The sequence below is a fragment of the Azolla caroliniana genome, unplaced genomic scaffold, assembly GCF_043228905.1.
Source record: "Azolla caroliniana isolate FFs.n. ecotype wild unplaced genomic scaffold, voAzoCaro1.0.p SCAF_20, whole genome shotgun sequence".
Classification (NCBI taxonomy): Eukaryota; Viridiplantae; Streptophyta; class Polypodiopsida; order Salviniales; family Salviniaceae; genus Azolla; species Azolla caroliniana.
Genome location: NW_028230455.1, coordinates 9,831,638 through 9,852,432, shown reverse-complemented (window position 1 = coordinate 9,852,432; position 20,795 = coordinate 9,831,638). Strand labels below are relative to the sequence as shown.

Here is a 20,795-nt window from a genome sequence, read left to right as displayed (position 1 = left end):
GGTTGGAGGCAACCCTTCTGCTGTTTGTTGCCTTCTTTCTTTCTTTTCTATTCTTTCCTGTTCTTCTAACACTAATAATATAATTTCAAGAGATAAATGAAACATCCCATCCATGATCCAATCCAATCCATGTGAAGGAAACAAAACCCACAAAATGAATGTTTCTACAAATAATATGAGTTCACAACATGAGGAATCAGAGTAGAAACAATAGAGATCAAATCAAACCATTTGATTCCCTCGGAGACGCAATTTACACCTATCTTGAAATGAGTCTTCTCTCTGTATTCTTCTTCTGTTGGCACGTGCTCATCGAAGGCATGCATGCACATTCGCCCGCCCCCGCCCCTGCCCCTGCCCCTGGCCATACTTCAAGTGTCTCAATGCATGGTGGACAATCGTGTCAATATCCTTCTTTCATTCTTGGGGGTCCAACATATCCTACGTTCATTAATGATCGCAACAGGTTAATTTCAAACCAATGGCTCGCCATTGTCTCATCGAAGGTCCCAACCATCTCAATTGTGTTACCTGAAATCAATGGCTCGTCACCATCTCCAATGCACATTACAGTAATCTTCATTGTTCCACTTTTAGCTGATGAGATAAATTCTCCTAAGAGCTATAAAATGCAAGGATATAATTTGTTATGGGGTTCACTAATTCGGATAATTAATGCCCAAATTTTGACATTTAAGAGATTACTCTATAGGAAACAAGTCAAGAGCATGAACAAGAGACTGACAACAACCAAAGCACAAAAGTCATTGATCGCAAACTTTGCATGTTGTCTCAAGGGTATCTTGTTCCCTTTCCCATGAGTTTAATTTTTTAGATTTATATGTCTTGTAGTTGTGGCTTTTGTAACCACTTGTTTTCTTAATCAACACTTTACTCTACATGTTGCTTAAGCTCATGCACAACAACAAGCCGACATCGATGACAGAAGAGGAATGGCGATCACTTGACAAAATAGCGAGGTTGACCATCTAAATGCCCCTAGCCAAAAACCTCTACTTCAGCATGGTGAAAAAGACAACAACATTTGTCCTATGGGAGAAATTACAATCGGTCTATGAAAAGAAGTCGAGCTCGTCGAAACTCATCTTGATTCGGCAATTGTTCAATATGAAGATGAGGGAGGCCGAGCCGGCAACCTCCCATATCAACACCTTCAGTCGGGTGTTGACCAAATTATCCTCGCAAGGCTTGAATTTCGAAGAGGAAATCTAGGCTCTTGCACTTCTCTCAAGCCTCTCAACAAGTTGGGAAGTTTTTTGCACAACCGTCACCAACAGCGCGTCGACGCTAACGCTAGACGAAGTAATCGGAGCGGTACTATCAGAAGAGCTTCAAAGAAAATCAGTGGGCCTCACCCACCATCAATGAAAGTACCGAAGCAGACTTCTCTAGGTGAATGACTTAGTGAGTTGGTTGTAATCACAACCGGCCAAGGAGGAGAAACGACAACCAACGATCGAAGTCAAGAATCGGGACGCCCAATGCCTACTGCACACATTGCATAAAGGACAACGTTAACATTACCTATTGCTAGTCTGCCAACAAGATGGGGAGAGGCCGAAATTTTGAGTGGAATATAGGCTCTTCCAACTCAAATCACCCTTCAACCAGTAACCAAATACATGTTGTTGAATCCCCGTCGGGAGAAATCCTTTCACTTGAAAGCTTGAAGACTGGAGAGATCCTCATCTTTCATGTGAATCCTCACAAAGAATGGTTTTCAGATTATTCAACTAGTGCCCGATTAGTCTGACTTGGCAATGCGAAGGAGTGTTGAATCATTGGAACAAGTGAAATTCCCGTTCGTCTGCCAAATGGAAGTCTTATCACCTTGCACCAAGTTTAGCATGTACCCGATCTAAAAAGGATTCTTATCTCCATTGGCATGTTAACCAAAGACGGGTATAAGGTGATACTTAGTGAACCGTCATGGCAAATCGCAAAAGAGAATCTACACATCGGCTATGGCGTGAAGTACAACAACTTGTACCCACTCACTGTGATTAGTCAGGAAGGATCACTTAATGTAGCGGAAATGTCGAATCCAACATTGTGGCATGGCCGTCTTAGTGACATGTCTCAGACGAGACTCAAGAGGTTTTCGGCACTCGACTACATCCCAAAGCTCAATCATGTTGAGTCTGACTTTTGCGAGCATTGCCAATATGGGAAATAGATCCGAAGTCCTCACTCAGTTCATTACGAGACACTGTACAATAGCCCTTCGAGCTAATCCATAGTGACATATGAGGGCTGATGACCGAAAGATCTCTAGGAGGTGTGCGGTACTTCATAACTTTTGTCGATGATTGTACACACAAAGTATGGGCTTACTTGATTAAGTCTAAAGACGAAACGCTTGAAGCATTCTCTCGATGGATGGCCGAAGTCGAAAACCGATCCGACTACAAAGTAAATATTTTTTGGTTGGACAATGGAGGAGAGTACACCTCCAAAGCATTTGTCAAGTATCTTTCCGAAAGTGGATGCAGTCCCTGGATGAGTTGTTCGTGTTGGGGATAAAAGTCCCACTCTTCCCACCTTGTATCTCTAGTGTGAACACACAATTAACCTAGTTACTATATAAGTAGGTAACTAACCTTGTAAAGATAGATCGATGGCTAATGTAATATAGTCTCTCGTAGCTCAAACATTTCTCTCTCTATGAAATTGTTTGTTTTAAGTCGGATGATGGAAGAGGATTCGGCCGAGGAAATAGAGGCTGATTCAACCGAGGTCGACAAGGTCAGCCGACCCAAAAACGCAAATCCCATCATTCGCAAGAGGCCAAAAACACTCCTAAGGAGTTCAGCAGAAGGGGGAACCATCCTGCCTGTTACAGGCATGACCATATAATATCCCGTGGTGAGAATTTACCGTAGTATTCTATACATGTGGATAAGTGTGAGGGTTAAACGAGAGTGTAAAGAAGGGGAGGATTACTTTTAATCCTCGGGATTGAGACAACCCATTAAGCCAAGTGTGAACTTGCCTGGGGGCCTTGGGTATCGCTATAAATAAGAGGCCTAACTACCCTCATTTCATCATCTTTTGACTACGTCGAGACTTTGTTTCGTGGTGGTTCAACTGTTGTAGCGAGCGCGCCAGCACCAGGTATGACACGACGCCACAATGGTGGTATGGGACACCGATCGAGGCTCGAGTCCGTCTCGATCCCTTCGCTTGGGGATGGTCGGGTGGATCGACACCCTTCTTTCTCTCTCTCCTTGCTATCTATCTATCTTTTATCCTTATCATATGCTTACATTAGGGCATATCTCTAATAGTTGGTTTCAGAGCGAGGTGTTCTAATGTTTCTTTTGTTATCTTTTGTCTTCTTGATTGATGGTGATTGATCGATGTGCAGTCGGCCTTGATCCAGACAACGATCAACAAAGGAACTTCGGTAATCTTTCTTGTTTTTTTTCTATTTTTTCTTCTCCCTTCTAATCATGTATATGGTCATGTGTAATTTTTATTATTTATTAATTCAATGATGTTGTAGTGGTAATTAATTGGTTATATAAAACGTTTACATATGTGCATGAGGTCAATACCTCATTTGACATATATTCAATATGTGATTGGTGTCGTATGCGTACGAGGTTAATACCCCAATTACGTATTACGTTCACAAACACATGTTACGTTTGCGTATGAGGTCATTACCTTGATTTGTATGTAAATGATATGCGTTTGGTGTTGTATGCATATGAGGTCAATACCTCAATTGCGTATTACGATTAACCCTTATTTTTAGATGTTTCGTGTGCGTAGAGGGTATATGCCTCGATTACGTATCTCGATTACATCACTTTTGGCTATTTTATATGACGATTACTTTTATATATGCATATGTGGTCACATGTATACATATTTGATCGTATGTATGTGATAATATACATATGTGTATGTAAGTTATTACGTGATTTCAATATCGAATGTTTTCCTTTTCGGGGAAAGAATCTTGGTGGTCGTCCTCACATTTGTGTGAGAATGGCATTGTCACCATCCCTTTTTAAACAAATTTTTATTGTTGACATCCCCGTTGGTGACTTCGCTTTCATTACGTAATGAAACAATCTTAGCCATAATGGTGTTGAGAACATAGGGCTTGACCCACTTGATGTGAGGTCGCTCTTATGACACACATATCCAACATCCCTCCCTCATTACATGGATACAATGCCACCATGAGATCATTCTTACGAAAGGCATTCGTAATGACGTAACCATGTGATGGGCCACGTGGGCCTACTACGAAAAGCGGGCTCATTTGGCTTGACCATTAGGTTGTGCTTTGGCGTATGCCATCGTAATTACGAGACTTGAGGTTAGGTAATGTACCAACAAAGTTTGTGGTAAACGAGGGGGAAATAAGGACTCTTGACATATATGTTTCTTTTAAAAAAACATATATGGGCAAATGCCTCGCATATCTCTTATACGCATTAAATATTAAACATTTAAGAAGAGTAACCTACTTGGTTGGCTCAAGTGTTTAATGCATTTGTTCTCGAGGTCTCGAGTTCAAATATGACCAAGAGCATACAACATCGTTGATACATACGACTATAACACATGTGTAGACTTGAGGTCTAAGTGCACTTTGGGGTCCTTCTAATAGGACTTAAAGAGCCAAAACCACATATGTGGGCACCGAAACAAAGTTTATTGTTAACATTTTTTTCGTGTATAAACTATTCATGACGCGAACATACATGGTTGAGCCTCGAGGAGCCGTCATGAAAAAATTGATATAAAGATCAGGGAAAGACATTAATTTGTCACCCCCATGGTTTTTAAAACACCTTTGTGTTACCATAGTAACCTGATCTTCAACCTCATCTCATACGTCTAGAGGGGTATTGGCGTGAGATCATGATATCGATTAATGTTTGCCCATGATATGTTTACATCACAACATGATGTTATGACTATTTGTCTGACCTTATCCTATTTTTTTTCTAGAAATAATCATTCAATGGCTCAAAATAACGACCCGATGTCATCCGTTCAAGCGGAAGGAACTCGAGGAAATCCTCCTGGACAAATGTCCATTGAGATGTATTTTTCACAAATAAGCCAATACCTTAGTTTCACCGCTCAGATGACCGAACTTCGGCAATCTCAAAGTGCTCTCGAGGCACATGTCATTAGTTTACAACGTGAGACTAATAGACCTGATGAGCGACAGGGTGAACCATCGTTTGTCGTTAAGCAATTTACGGGAGAAAAAAAGGAAACAACCGAAGAAGCAATCTGCACGTGGTTGGGCTGATGGGAGTCTCATTTTGAGCTCTATCCCACGCTAGATAATACGAAGATTGCATATGTCGGCTGAGAACTAGGGGGTAAGGTCGTCGTGTGGTGGCGTGGGCTCTAAACTTTGGGGAAATTGTCCGATACTTGGACAGATTTTGTCACAGTTTTTAAGGGCCAATTTCTGCAACCTCCCTCTCGAACCGAGGCAGCTCAAGCTTTAATGAACCTCTCTAGTAGGAAGTTTTCCTCTCTAGAAGACTATCTCCACCATGCTAGAACCCAAATCCAAAAATCGGGTCTAGAAGGGGACAATTGGTTAATAGCTTGTTTGGTCAATGGCATCCCCAATTCGGACTATCACTGGATAGTGCACGATAAGGATCCAAAATCCTTCGAACAGGCCGTTCAAATAGTTCTTCGCTATCAACGCACGTCGAAGAAGGACCACAACAAACCCAACGAAACGCCCAGGACTAAGCAGTTGCAATTCGCTGGGAAACGCAAGACACCCAACGAATTCATGGATCACGATTGTAAGCGACCACATCCTTTTTGCGCATTCTGCAAAAAGAAGGGTCATACAAAAGAGCAATGTCAAAAGCTCCAATGGAAAGAGTACGACAGCAAAGCTAAAGCTGCAGACCATAAAGGTCATATTCCTAATGTCCTTCAGGTCTATACACATCATTTAAGTAATTGTCACTGTTCTTTCCCTCACTATGTATTGGGTCCCAATGATTTACTATGTGCAACCGGGTATATCAATGGGTCTCCCATACAATTTTTGTTTGATTCGGGAAGCTCACACAACTTTGTGAATGATCGTTTGGTTCAGATATGGGGAATCCAACCCATCGTAAGTGATCACACCTATACGATGCACTTGGCTGATGGAAGAGTACAATACATCAACAGGGCGATTCATTCATTAGGAATTTCTATTGATATTTATATAGAGGAAGTAGACTTCCATGTAATGAATCTTTGTACCACTGATGTAATATTGGTTATCCCTAGTTCTATAATAAAAACTCTTCTTTATCTATTGATTGGGTTCATCATTCAATAACTTTTGTACTGAACGATTGTACTCATTTTATTCAATGTGTAAAAAAAAATCCTTCTCGATTGTTTCCTCTCCATCGATATCTGAGTTGTCTTGTTCTACTCTATTTTATTGTGTACTTGATCTGCACATTCACGTTTAAAATATCAATAATGTCTCGGTTCAATTAATGTATTTTGAACAAAAACAACTTGATGAAATCTTAAATGTTTTTCGTGATGTTTTTCTGAGTGAACTACTAGATGGGTTACCTCCTAAACGTAATATAGACCATCGTATAGATATTGTACCTGGCGTTGCACCAATAAGTATACCTCCTTATCGCTTAAGTCTATCCGAAGAGGATGAGGTATCTCAGCAACTCAAGGACTATTTATGAATGGGTTATTATATAAGTTATAGTAAATCTCCATGGGGTGCACCAGTTCTCTTGGTTAAAAAGAAAGAGGGCACATGGCGTATGTGTATTAATTACCGACGCTTGAATAAAGTGACGATCAAGAATTCGTATCCATTGCCTTGGGCTGACGATCTAATTGACCGTCTCCAAGGAGCTCGGTATTTTACGAAACTTGATCTCCATACTAGCTACCATCAATTTTAGGTCAAACGCGTAAGTCTACAAAACCTATTGTCTAGAATGCTACACTAGACCTCGTCTTTAAGGAACTCAAGGACCTGGTGTGCAAGGCTCCTTTGCTTCTTTTACCTGATCCTTCAAAACCTTTTGAGGTTGAAACCGATGCAAGCGATTATGCTTGTCTTATATCAAGATGGTAAACCAATAGCATTCGAGAGTAAGAAACTTGATTCTGCTCAATGTCGGTATACCGTTCAAGAAAATGAGTTATTTGGAGTTATACATGCACTCAAAACATGGCGTCATTATCTTTATGGAAATCATTTTGTGGTAACTATGAACCATGAGTCCTTGAAATATTTTTGTGACTAACAAGACCTCAAAGGTCATAAGGCATGATGGGTTGATCTCATCTAGGACTTTGATTTTTCCATATGATATCATAAATGTTCCATGAACATTATCGTTGATGCACTAAGTTGCATTTGTGAAGTTAACATGCTTAGCTTCACTGAAATAACATCAGATCTTTATGATCACCTTTGAGGAAAGTATACTAATGATAGTTATTTTGCGAAATACTGGGCAAGAGTTGAGTTTGGAACAGACACCACCACATCCTCGAAGGAATGCTTCCACAATGCTAACGGTCTGCTCTATCATAATGGGAAGGTTTGTGTTCCAGATTTGTGTGAGACCAAAAAGAGAATTCTTTTTTAATGCCATGATGCACCCTCTGTGGGGCACCCTGGAATACATCGTACACTCTTTCTCATCTCTACTCAATTCTATCGGCCTAAGATGCGCCCTGACATACATAACTATGTGACTAAATGTCACCAATGTCAGGTTAACAAAGCCGAGCGACCTAAAGCCGCAAGACTTTTACATCCCTTGGACATTCCCAATAATAAGTGGGAAAGTATATCCATGGATTTTATTGTTAGCCTTCCTCGCACCCAAAAAGGTCATGATGCCATCTCGGTTGTGGTTGATAGACTAACTAAAATGGCCAGATTTATTGCTACGTGTAAAAAGTAGCGTGCGAAAGGAAGTATGAAGACGGAACAGAAGGAAGAACACTTAGGTTTAATGGAGAGCTTGAGCTTACGCAGTATACGCAGGAGAGACAGAGAGAGTGAGAGAGAGAGAGAAGACACAAGAACTACATTCAACAACAACTCAAATCTCTATTCACCACTCTATACACATGTGTGTTCCATGAACACTTTTATACAAGTCCTCGAAGGACTGACCGAAGTACTGACGGTACTTCAATGCTCATTAAGAGCTCCTACACTAACTCCCAAACATATTCCTCACGGAATATCTTTCCTAACGGCCTCCCGGTTTACGCACTCGGCCTAACCGATCGGTCCCAACCGATCCGGTCCTCGGCTTCTTCAGCCGATCCGGCCGATGTTGAGCTTGTCTCTCAACACTCCCCCTCAAGCTCAACTCGAGGCTCTTCGGGATCCTCGGGCTCACAGCTTCGGTTCCTCCTGGCTTCACGCCTCGCTCGCGCTCCTCGACCTGTTCGACTCCGCGCGCTTCGACCCTTCCGGTCGACTTGTCTGCTCATGCGGCCCTTATAAGCTCTTTTGTTGTTGCGGTGTTGACGCTTCTCCTACTGCCTTTTCTTCCGCTTGGGCCTCGGTTGATTCAGCGTGTCTGAATCAAACATCCGAACCGACTCGGCTACCTCGATCGGTTTTCGCTCTTGTCCGAGTTGGCTGTCTCCAACTCGTCTTAGGTCTTCTCGCCCTCGGTGACGTCATCTTCCCCATGCGTGGTTGGCTTCGGCTCTCTCCTTCGGTTGCTCCCCTTCTATCCTCTTCCGAACTTTTCCGCGGGTCCGCCCTCGGCTTCTTCAGCCGATGAGTCAACCGACTCGGTGTCGTGGTCTCCGCTCCTTTCCTGTTGCCTTGCTTGGTCGTTTGGGACTTTTCTCCCCCTCAAGTTTGGCACATTGAGGTGACGCAATCCGAATGCACCTGAGAATTGCCACAACTTGTCTAGACCAAGAGGCTTGGTGAAGATGTCGGCAATTTGCCGATCCGTCAGAATGTACTGAAGTTCGACTTCACCGAAAAGGACACGTTCACGGATGAAATGGTAGTGCACCTCAATGTGCTTGGTCCGTGCGTGGAAAACGGGGTTTTTCGCGAGCTGGATGCTGCTGAGGTTGTCGCAGTAGATTGTCGTCGGATCTGACACCTCCACTTGCAGGTCCTTAAGTAGCCGCTTCAACCATATGGCTTCGCATGTCGCGACAGCCGCTCCTTGGTACTCAGCTTCGGTGCTCGACAGTGCAACTATCGGTTGCTTCTTACTGCTCCACGCGATCGCGGCACTCCCGAGGGAGAACACGTATCCGGACGTGGATCGGCGATCGGCGGCGTTGCCAGCCCAATCAGCATCGGTGTAGCCGACTAACTGCGCGGCTGCACCGGTCCGATATAGCAGTCCTCGGTCCTTAGTGCCATTGACATACTGAAGTATGCGTTGCGCACACTAAAGGTGCTCCTCGGTAGGTCGCGCCATGAACTGACTGATCACTCCGACCGGATAACTGAGGTCAGGTCGGGTGATGGTCAAGTATATGAGGCTTCCGACAATTTGTCGGAACCTCGTCGGGTCACATACCTTTCCCGTATCGGGACGAAGCTTGATGGTCCTGTCTAGAGGAGTCGAGAAGGACTTACAGCCGGCCATCCCGAATTTTAAGAGCATACTCAGCACGTAATGACGTTGGCTGATCAATATGCCTTCGAGGGTACGGATCACTTCGATCCCGAGGAAGTTATGAAGGTCCCCCAGATCCTTCATGTCGAACGATGCCGCAAGCTGGAGCTTCACGCAGTCGATTTCACGTAGGTCGGTACCGGTGATGACCAAGTCATCAGCATATAGTAAAATAATAACCGGTCCGAGTCGACCTTTCCAGATGAACAGGGAAGAGTCCGATTTGGACGTGACGAAGCCCATCCGACGCAGTTGTTGCGTGATCTTCGCGTTCCAGGCACGCGGGGCTTGCTTCAGTCCGTTGTCGCGTTGTTACGCGCGTGCGTGGAGAAGGGCGGAACCACGGGGGTCTTGGACTAAGGAGAAGGGGAGAAGGAATAGGACTTCGGAATGGAGCTTAGCACAAGAAGAGGAAGAATGAACAAGAGGAAGATGGAGGCCAAATGCTCAACAAGATATATTAGAACCGAAAACCGATTACAAAATGGCGGCCGCGTAGGCCGCACCAAACGACTATGATAAACCCGAAACCCTAATCCGACGAAGAAGAAAAGTAACCCTAAACCTAACGCTCGTCCTATGTGGTATACCTTTCGCACTCAAAATAGGCAACCCCCACAATGGTGCTCTTCCTCTCCTTTTATAGCACAAGGAGAGAAGACCGTTTACAAAAGGGTGCTACAAAATATCCCCTTTCAATCAATGGGGATATTTCCCTTGATTTTAGGGGAGGTGGGAAGGATGGGTCTTAACTCCCACCTCTACACGAACTACTATGTACCTATCTCTCTCTCTCACGTGGATGTGCGCGCAAAAGCACATCACCTTTACACTTTACAAATCCTAAGGTGCATTTCTAGCACCATACTTATCACTATCGATAAATAGAAATACAACATGTTGATGTGCAACGTTGCACATCGCGAGTTTGCTTGCTTCGCTCGGGTTTCCGCCTACGGACGAAAATCTTCACGACACCGTAAAGGGACTTCTTTAGTCGGCATACTACCGAGGAGTTCGTTTCGGAGTGAAATCCGGGGGGTTGTACCATGTACACCTGTTCCTCAAGGTCACCTTGCAGGAACGCATTCTTTACATCCATTTGATGTAAGTGCCACCCCTTGGCCGCGGCTACTGCGAGCAAAACACGGGCGGTTGTCATTTTCGCGACCGGCGCAAACGTCTCATTGTAGTCGATGCTGTGTTTTTGCACGTAGCCTTTTGCCACTAGTCGAGCCTTGTACCGGTTGACCGAGCCATCGGTGTTGTACTTGACCTTGTACACCCACCTACACCCAATCGGTTTTACCCCTATTGGTGCGTCAACCAGGTCCCAGGTCTCGTTCTCCGTTAATGCGTGCATCTCTTCCTCCATCGCGGCACGCTGTCGCGTTACTACGCGCGTGCGTGGAGAAACGAGGCGGGACCACCGGGGTCTTGAACCGAAGAGCAGGTGATAGGAGGGGAAAGAGAACGAGAGAGATGACCGGTTACGTATGAGCAAAGAAACACAGGGACACGGCCCGTCGACGCAGAAAACACGAATGGACACAGAGACAGAGAGACACGAATGTTTGTATATTAACAGATGACACCAAAAAAAAAACAACAGAGCACGCGAGTGGTTACAATCGAACAGGCCGGCGAACAGATGCCGATGCCTGTTCGTCTGCGCACGAAAGGGGATACGATGGAGGTGCTGCCGGAAGCACACGAGCGTTCCTCGAAGCAGCGCAAGCCTCCCGAAAACCTGCAGAGAAGAGCAATAGAGAACAAACAGAGGAGAAGCGTTCGGTTACGGTCCGACAGCACTTCGTCCTCCTCAATGCGCAATCCCTTCTCCCCCGCATCTCCCTCTCTTTTATAGCTTCAGGAAGGGAGTCGTCTCCCTCATTTACTTCCTACCTACCGAATCTAACTACCCCCGGATATGCCTATGTACCTAATTCCCTATTATATACATTAAAGAGCGCGCACGCATGAAGAGCCGGTTCACGCGCGCTATGCACCAATTGCGCTAAGGGACGGTTTTCTTCACGACAACGCCAATTCGCGTCTTTAGCCGCTTCTGCGTAGCTCTCCGGCTCACGCACTTCCGCTACACAGGTCATGTACGCATAATGATGCGCCATGTACTCGTTGTATCCGAACCGCAAAATAGGATTCTTCTGGTGGGTAGATCGGCGTAATCTCACATTAGCCGATGTCGAGGCCTTCTCGGTCGACGCGGTCTTCATCTTTAAAGACCCGTCACCGGTTCCCTCGGAGTTGGACTCGCGTCGGTCTGACTCGTTCCTTTCCGTGCCGGAATCCGACACCTTCTTCTTCCCTTTCTCTTTGCGCGTAAGCCGTCTCCTTGGCTTCCTGCGCGGGGAATGCACGGCCGAGTCTCCACTACTCGTCGGCTCTTCATCGGACTGGTCGTACTGACTCAGTCATCCAATCGGTCCACTTAACCAGAGTGAAATCGGACTCTCTTCGCGGGTCTCGATTTCGGGTTCATCCGGAGGCATCTCGGCCTCGCTGACCCCATCGTCTGAGCTCGGATTGGAGGCGAGGTTCGTAGTCGGGGGCAGGTACCAGGACGCGGACTCGTCAAACACAACGTTGCGGCTCACATGCGCTTGTTTGGTGCGAGGGTTATAACACTTATAACCCTTCTGCTCGTCCAAGTAACCGACCAAGATGCATTTCTCGGCCTTTGCGTCCAGCTTCCTCCTTTTCTCCTTCGGTATATGCACATACGCAATGCTACCGAACACCCTCAAGTGTCGCAAGTTCGGCTTCGTTCCAACCGACACTTTGTCTCCGATCCGGTTCTGGATGTATACCGCGGTCCTTACCGCCTCGGCCCAATAGAACTTGGGCAAGCTCATCTCCTCCAGCATTGCCTCTGCCGCTTCCACAACTGACCGATTCTTCCTCTCGGCCACGCCGTTCTGCTCTGGCGTGTATCTACAACTGAATTCGCGCCGAATTCCCATTTGTTGTAGATAACCGTTGAATTGACCGGAAAAGTACTCTTTCCCGCCATCCGACCGCAGGCACTTGATCTTCCGTCCCGTTTCCGTTTCCATGAACCCTTTGAGGTCACGGAAACAGTCGAAGACTTCGCTCTTCCTCTTAATGAGGTAGATCCACGTGTGCCGCATATGGTCGTCGATGAAGGAGACAAAATATCGGCTCCCGCCAAGACTAACGTTTTGTGTCGGCCCCACACATCTGAGTGTATAAGGTCGAGCTTTTTCCGGCTCCGGTTTCGCTCGTTTGGGAAAGGAAGTCAGTGTTGCTTCCCGAGCTGGCAGGCTTCACAAATTTGTGCCTTTCGGCCACTAAATTTGGGCAATCCGAGCACTACCTGTTTCGATTGCAGATCTTGAAGCCGCTGGTAGTTGACGTGGCCTATCCGCTTGTGCCACAAGTCGATGTCCGACTCGGGTTTTTGTCCCTTCGCGAACATTGCGGTGCCACCGTTAGTGGAGTCGAGGATGAACATCCTCCCGTCTCTGCGCCCTTGCGCAATCACACGGCCTTCTTCCTCAATGAAGCACCCGAGGTGTGTAAACCTTTCTGCCCGACATGGCTAAGGGGAACTTCTCCGACATTCGCGATCGGATGCGGAGTGTCGTCTCCTGTTGCGACTACTCCAGGTTGTATCGGTTTTTCCAGGTACGAGAACCACTCCTTATGGCTCGTCATGTGGTTTGATGCGTCGGAGTCTACGTACCACACCTCGTCCGATCTCGGGGTGGTCCGTTTCATTGAGTTTGCTTCGTGTCTCGTCACGAAGGCAGACCCTTCTCCGGCTCTCCCGGAGTCTTCGGCGATTTCCCTTGTCGGTATGTCCGAAGCTGTTTTCGGAACCGGTTCTCTCCGAAATCGGCGCACTTCTTCCAGCACTCACTTTCCCTGTGGCCTTTCTTGTCACAGTACCAGCACTCTGCGATGGTCTTCCCTTGCCGGTTCTTATCGCTTCGACTCCCCCTGTTTCCGGAGGGTCCGGAGTTGCTGTCGGCATCACTTCGGTGCCTTCTTCCTTGATCTCGTCGGCCGCCTCCATTGCGTACCGACTCGCCTCGTCCGCCACGACCACAGGGCCTTTCTCCCTCCGTGTACAACATCTTGCTATCGGTGTGCATGCTCGTCGACGCACCCGCGTGGTTCTCCTCTACCAGGAGCATTGACTGTAAGTCGAAAAAGGACGGCGTATTCTCCCGGGTACACACAGCCGTTCGGAACGCTCTGAACTTCGACGCCAAACCTCCGAGATAGATCTGGGCCATCTCGCTCTCCTCGATGTTCACCTCTATGGAGGCGAGGGAGTCGCAGATATCCTTGATCTTCGAGGTAGAGTCCGCCACCGACAAGTCGCGTTGTCGTAGGTTGCTCAACTCCTGTCGGAGCTGGAGCTTCCTGGTTGTGGTGCTCGCGGCGAAAATCTTCTTCAGATTTTCCCACACACCCTTCGGCATCTTTGTATCCCGAACATAGCTCAATAGTTGTTCTCCCACACACGATGCGAAGCAGTATAGTACCCTGCTCGCCGATTGCTCCCACGACGGGAAGTCTCTGTGTGTCGATTCGGGTGCCGCGTCATTAGCTCCTTCGACGTAAATCCAGTAGTTGTGCCCGAGCATGTACTGGTGCATCTTGTAGGACCAAGCCGCGTAGTTGGTTCTGTTGAGCTTCTCAGTTGGAAGCGAGCTCGCCATGCCTCTATCCATCGTTCTTCTTGTTCTTCTTCGTCAAGCTGTGTCGGCTGCAGAGAGGTTCTCAACCCTCGCGCTCTAATACCATGTAAAAAGTAGCGTGCGGAAGTAAGTATGAAGACCGAATAGAAGGAAGAACACTTAGGTTTAATGGAGAGCTTGAGCTTACGCAGTATACGCAGGAGAGACAGAGAGAGTGAGAGAGAGAGAGAAGACACAAGAACTATATTCAACAACAACTCAAATCTCTATTCACCACTCTATACACATGTGTGTTCTATGAACACTTTTATACAAGTCCTCGAAGGACTGACCGAAGTACTGACGGTACTTCAATGCTCATTAAGAGCTCTTACACTAACTCCCAAACATATTCCTTACGGAATATCTTACCTAACGGCCTCCTGGTTTACGCACTCAACCTAACCGATCAGTCCCAACCGATCCGGTCCTCGGCTTCTTCAGCCGATCCGACCGATGTTGAGCTTGTCTCTCAACACTATGAAAACCACGGTAACAACTCCTGAATTGGCTTACCAATTCGTTGATGAGTTATTTTGTTTTTATGAGTTACCGATGGATATCGTGAGTGAGTGATCGAGATCCAAAGTTTACTAGTGACTTCTAGACGCAAGTGTTTAAGAAGTTAGAAACTACATTGAACATGAGCTTCACGGATCATCCTCAATCCGATGGACAAACAGAACGAGTAAATAAAATTATTGAGGACATGCTTCGAGCATACGTTGGTACAAAACCAACAAAATGGGAACGTTCTCTCCCAAATTTGGAGTTTTCTTATAACAACTCCAAGCATACATTGACGGGATATAGTCCTTTTATGTTGATGTATGGTTTTCAACCACGAGCCCCGATTGATGTTAATATACATCATGATGAGTTGCGAAGTACGCAAAAGTTTCTTCGGGATATGCAATATATGTTGCATATTGCACAAGATAATATAAAAACAACTCAAGATAGAGCGCGTTTTTATGCCGATCATCATAGGCAACCTCGTGTATTCCACCTTGGACAGAAGGTATTTTTACGTGTAACTCGCAATTCTAAGACATTGTCTAAGGGTAAGTGCACTAAGTTAGCCCCATGGTTTTGTGGACCTTTTACAGTCCTCAAACGCATTGGGTCATCAGCCTATCATCTCGCTCTTCCCGATGGTGTTGAAATTCATCCAGTTTTTCATGTGAGTCATCTAAAAGAACTTCTAGGTTCTAGCGACAATACAGTTACAACTGAAACTCTGGTTACTTCTGAAGAATTTTCTTCTAAACCACATGTAGTAGAAAGAATTCTCGACGTTAAAACAAAAAAATTACGTACTAAAGAAATCCGAGAATTTAAAATAAAATGGATGGATAAATCAATAAAAGATGCCACATGGGAACGCGAAAATACTCTCAGAACTAACTTCCCTAACTTTCCTTTGCAAGAGTGCAATGTTTTAAAGAGGGAGAATACGAGCATGCCCATATAATATCTCATGGTGAGAATTTACCGTAGTATTCTATACACGTGGATAAGTGTGAGGGTTAAATGAGAGTGTAAAGAAGGGGAGGATTACTTTTAATCCTCGGGATTGAGACAACCCATTGGGCCAAGTGTGAACTTGCCTAGGGGCCTTGGGTATCGCTATAAATGAGAGGCCTAGCTACCCTCATTTCATTATCTTGTTGACTACGTTGAGACTCTGTTTCGTGGTGGTTCAATTGTTGTAGCGAGTGCGCCAACACTAAGTACGACTCGATGCCACATCGGTGGTATGGGACACCGATCGAGGCTCGAGTCCGTCTCGATCCCTTCGCTTGGGGGTGGTCAGGTGGATCGACGCCCTTCTTTCTCGCTCTCTCCTTTCTATCTATCTATCTATTATCCTTATCATATGCTTACATTAGGGCATATCTCTAATACTGCTAGATTGAGCCACAAAAACTGCCCGATCGAATGCGGGTATTGTGGAAAACTCAAGCACTACGAAGAGGAGTACCGAAAGAAAAAACGGCAAATTCCGATTACGACGATTGTAATGGTATGTTCATGATGAGGCATAAAGCACATTCAATGTCGGTAGAAGACCAGGCAAGTACCTCCTCATCCGATAATGTATGGTTTGTTGACTTGAGAACATCCAATTAGACGACGTCTCATGAAGATTGGTTTTGAGAGTTGGGAAAGCCCGATCGACCAAGCTATGATGGAACTGGAGATGACACAACTCACTGGAGATGACATATCGGAAATGTCCCATTCGGGAATGACAACAAAAAAACCTATCTCAAGAACGTATTGCATGTCCCAACCATCACGAAAAACCTGCTCTCGATAGGCCAGATTGTCGAACAAGGCATGCAAGTACGATTCAATAATGATGCGTGCTTTATTGAGAAGGAAGGTCAACTAGTAGCTTACAGCCTAAGAGAAGGCCAAATGTTCATCCTCGAATCGAATGAGGTGAAGTCAGCCATGTTCGCAAAAGGCCCCAAAGTCGAAACCGACTTGAAACTATGGTATAAACGAATTCCCCACCTCAATCTCCAGAAGCTCAAAGGCATGCAATAAAAAGGAGTGGCAATCAGACTCCCGATTTCTACCGAAAAGGAGATGGTAGGTGTATGTGGAGCTTGTCAGTTCAACAAACAACACCGACAAATGTTCCCGAAAGAGAAGAGCGTGAGCAAAGGGATCCTGGATGTCGTACATTCAGATGTATGGGGACCGGCACAGACAACCACATTCGGCGGATGACAATACTATGTCACGTTTATCAATGACTTCTCCAGGCACACCTAGATTTACCCCATGCGGCAAAAGAGCGATGTGTTCGGACACTTCCAAAAGTTTAAAAATGAAGTTGAAAAAGACACACACACCTCAGCAAAACGAAGTAGCCGAACGAAAGAATCGGCATATAGTAAAGGTGGCAAGGGCCATGATGAACGAGAAAAACCTACCGAAATTGTAGTGGGCAGAAGTGGCTAACATAGCCGTCTTTCTCATGAACAGATGTAAAACCTCTGGAGTTAAAGTCCCCTTCTATGATGTGTGAAAGCTCTACTTTCACACAATGATTTGGCACATTATTATACCTTGTTTTGTATGTCAATATCATCTTTTCATGAGTTCAATCCTGCCTATTTCTAGCAATAATGTTGTGTTCCATATGTTATTGGGCATTGCAAATTCTTCAATTTCCTCTTCTTATCATAGTGCATTTTTTGTGTTGACATTTCCTTCTTTCTCTAGTTGAAATGAAGATATCCTTGACATGTGTTTGATCAAGGAGACACTCATTGCTAACATCATTCAAAGAATCATTTCATGTATTATTATAATTTGGAACATTCCAAAATTCAAGCATTGAATTGAGCATCCGTTAGATTCTAGAAACATGATTCTAGAATATGAATGCCAGCCGTGAACTTTTTGATGTAAAATGAGTGGGGATGATACATAGTCATAACTTCGGTTGTGCAATATCCTCCTCCGATTATCATATCTATTATGGCAAGGCTAGCAAAGAACTAGCGTTATAACGAAATTAAGGGATCCTGGATAAAAAAGCATAGGATAAAAAGCAAAAAGCAAGAGAAAGGGAGAGTGGATAAGGCAAACGACAATGTGGGAGAGTATCTAACGCTTGCATGGGGGGGTGGAGAAAAGCAAAAAGCAGAGAAGCAAGAAAAAAAGGAAGAATGGATAAGGCAAATGACGATATGCGGAGTTAAAATGTTTGCATGGCGGGAGAAAAGCAGATGGCAAAAAGCAGAAAAGCAAAAGGCAAAAAGCAGAAAAGCAAAGGAAAGGAAAAGAAAGGCAAAAAAATAAAAAGAAAGGGGAAAGAAGAAAGAGAGACCCTACGCTTCCTTATAAGTTGTGAGTGAATCGCATGCTTGTTTGAAAAAGCAAAAAGCTTTTTTAAGCAAACTCGGTCATGTGAGTGGGGGAGGGGGGGGGGCGGGCGTCACGTGACTCCGTTATTTTTTTGTCCTTCCCGGCTCACATTACCGTCGTCATTCGATTCAAGTCGTGGGTGGCGTCACGTCACGTGACCCTTACATTTGATTTTTGTTGCCTTTCTTCATCACATTGTGGATCTCCCTCCCGTCACGTGATCTTTATTTATTTTCTCATAAATTACGGGGGTTGTGGGGAGGTGGCGTAGTGGGGTGCGGGGGGGGCGGTCGTCATCAGTGTTGAGTGTGGATCACGTGAGGGGGAGGAGGAGAAATGATGAGGGGGAGGAGGTTGAGGGGGCACACGTGGTGCTGCGTGCTGCTCACCACAGTGAGCGCCATGCTGATGGGCTACGACGTGGGCGTGATGAGCAGCGCCATGCTGTTCATAAAGCGGGAGATGGGGCTGTCGGTGGGGCGGGAGGAGATGATGGTGGCCTCCCTCAACCTGGTGGCCGCCGCGGCAGCCCTGTGCGCCGGCTTCTTCGCCAACCGCTTCGGCCGCCGCCTCACGCTGGGCTTCGCCGCCGCCGTCTTCTTCGCCGGAGCCGCCGCCCTGGCCGCCGCGAGAAGCTTCCTGTGCCTCATGGCCGGCCGCGTCCTCACGGGCGTCGGCGTGGGCTTCGCCGTCATGATCGCCCCCCTCTACTCCGCCGAGATCTCGCCCGCCCCTGCCCGCGGCTTCCTCGTCTCCTTCACCGAGGTCTTCGTGGACCTCGGCATCCTCTTGGGCTACATCGTCGGCTTCGCCTTCCAATTCCTGGACCCCGCCTACAACTGGCGCCTCATGCTGGGCGCCGGCGCCCTCCCGGCCCTCCTGCTCGCCCTCGGCACGCTCCTCGTCCTCCCCGAATCCCCGCGCTGGCTCGTCATGCGCGGCCGCTACACCGAAGCCATGGAGGTCTTGGATCGCACCTCCTCCTGCGAGAAGGCTAGCACCGAGGAAGGAGACCACGAGGGCGGTGGAGGATTGAGCGAGACGAAGCGGCGGCTAGAGGAGATCGTGGCGGCCAACGAGGCGGAGAGATCCGGAGGAGGATCCACCACCGCGGTGGCCGGACAAGAGTGGGGGAAAAAACTGAAGCTCTCGGGCGTCGCCCGCCTGGTGAAGTCGTCGCCGAATTTCTTGGCCCTCGCGAAGCTCTACGCGGTGGCGATCGGGGTGAACTTCTTCCAGCAGGCGGCGGGGATCGAGGCGACGGTGTACTACAGCCCCGCGGTGTTCAAGGCGGCAGGGGTTAGCAGCCAGCTGGGCATGCTGGGCACAACCCTAGGGGTGGGCGTTGTGAAACTCTCCTTTGTGCTGGTGGCCACTTTCACACTGGACCACGTGGGGCGCAAGAAGCTCTTGCTGTTGAGCTCGGTGGGCATGCTGGCGTGCCTCGTGGTCGTGTGCGCCGCCTTCTTCGTGTTGGGCATGGAAGAAAACACGAGCCCCGGGGTCGGGGTTGGGCTCGCGGGCGCCCATTTCCCACTCCAAGGGGCTCTAGTCATCGTCCTGGCCATATGTAGCTACGTCGCCTTCTTCTCCATGGGCTGGGGCCCCATCGCGTACGTCCTCTCCTCCGAGATCTTCCCCCCGAGACATCGGTCCCAGGCCCTCGGCCTCTCCATGTTTGTGAACCGTATCGTGAGCGGCACCGTGGCCCTCACGTTCCTCACCGTCTCCGACGCCATCACCCCCCTCGGCACCTTCGCCCTCTTCGCCCTCGTCTCCTTCCTCTCTATCTTCTTCGTTCTCTTCCTTGTCCCCGAGACCAAGGGGAAAACACTCGAGGAGCTCGGAAGCAACACCACCGCCAACCTCGTAAATGCCCACGACATACATGATGATCTCCAAACCCCCTTAAGCTCTAACCAATAAGTTTTGCGAGCAATAGAGAACCACCTCGTAAATAAATGCCCACGACATATGTACATGACCTCCAAACCTCGTCAAGCTCTAACGAATAAGTTATATGCAAGCAAATCGCACTAATGACATAACAACTTTCATCTTCTCAAGCTCCCATCAAATAGGTAGTTAGAAATCTTGCCCCTCCAATACACTCTTCGACGTGGTCCGGTCGACTCTAGTTATATTGATTTTCTTTTGTAACCAACTTTCCGTCCTAGATGGTGCATCCACATTTACTGCGTCGAGTGGTACGATGCACTTTGCTAAATTTTCTAAGACGTGACTCTCATACTATTCCATGTATGGACATGCCTTCCATTTGTTGTCACACCTTTTGAAGGAAGACATTGATGGTAATTTCATAATAAGGGTTCATGGAAAACAATTTTTCAATGATGCCCATATCTCAAAGTTATAAAGACATGAATTTCAATGATTGTCTCATAGCCCAAGATCTTGACAATGCTGAATGATTTTTTGCTCTATTCCAATCCATATTGAAGTTAAAAGCTAATTAGGAAGGCCATGAGTCATGTGGGGT

General features: G+C 46.7%; 1 pseudogene; it reads left to right on the top strand.

The window, feature by feature from the left end:
- The first annotated feature begins 18,634 nt into the window (after positions 1–18,634).
- Positions 18,635–20,221, top strand: LOC147850941 (putative polyol transporter 4 pseudogene; annotated as a pseudogene).
- The last annotated feature ends 574 nt before the right edge of the window (positions 20,222–20,795 follow it).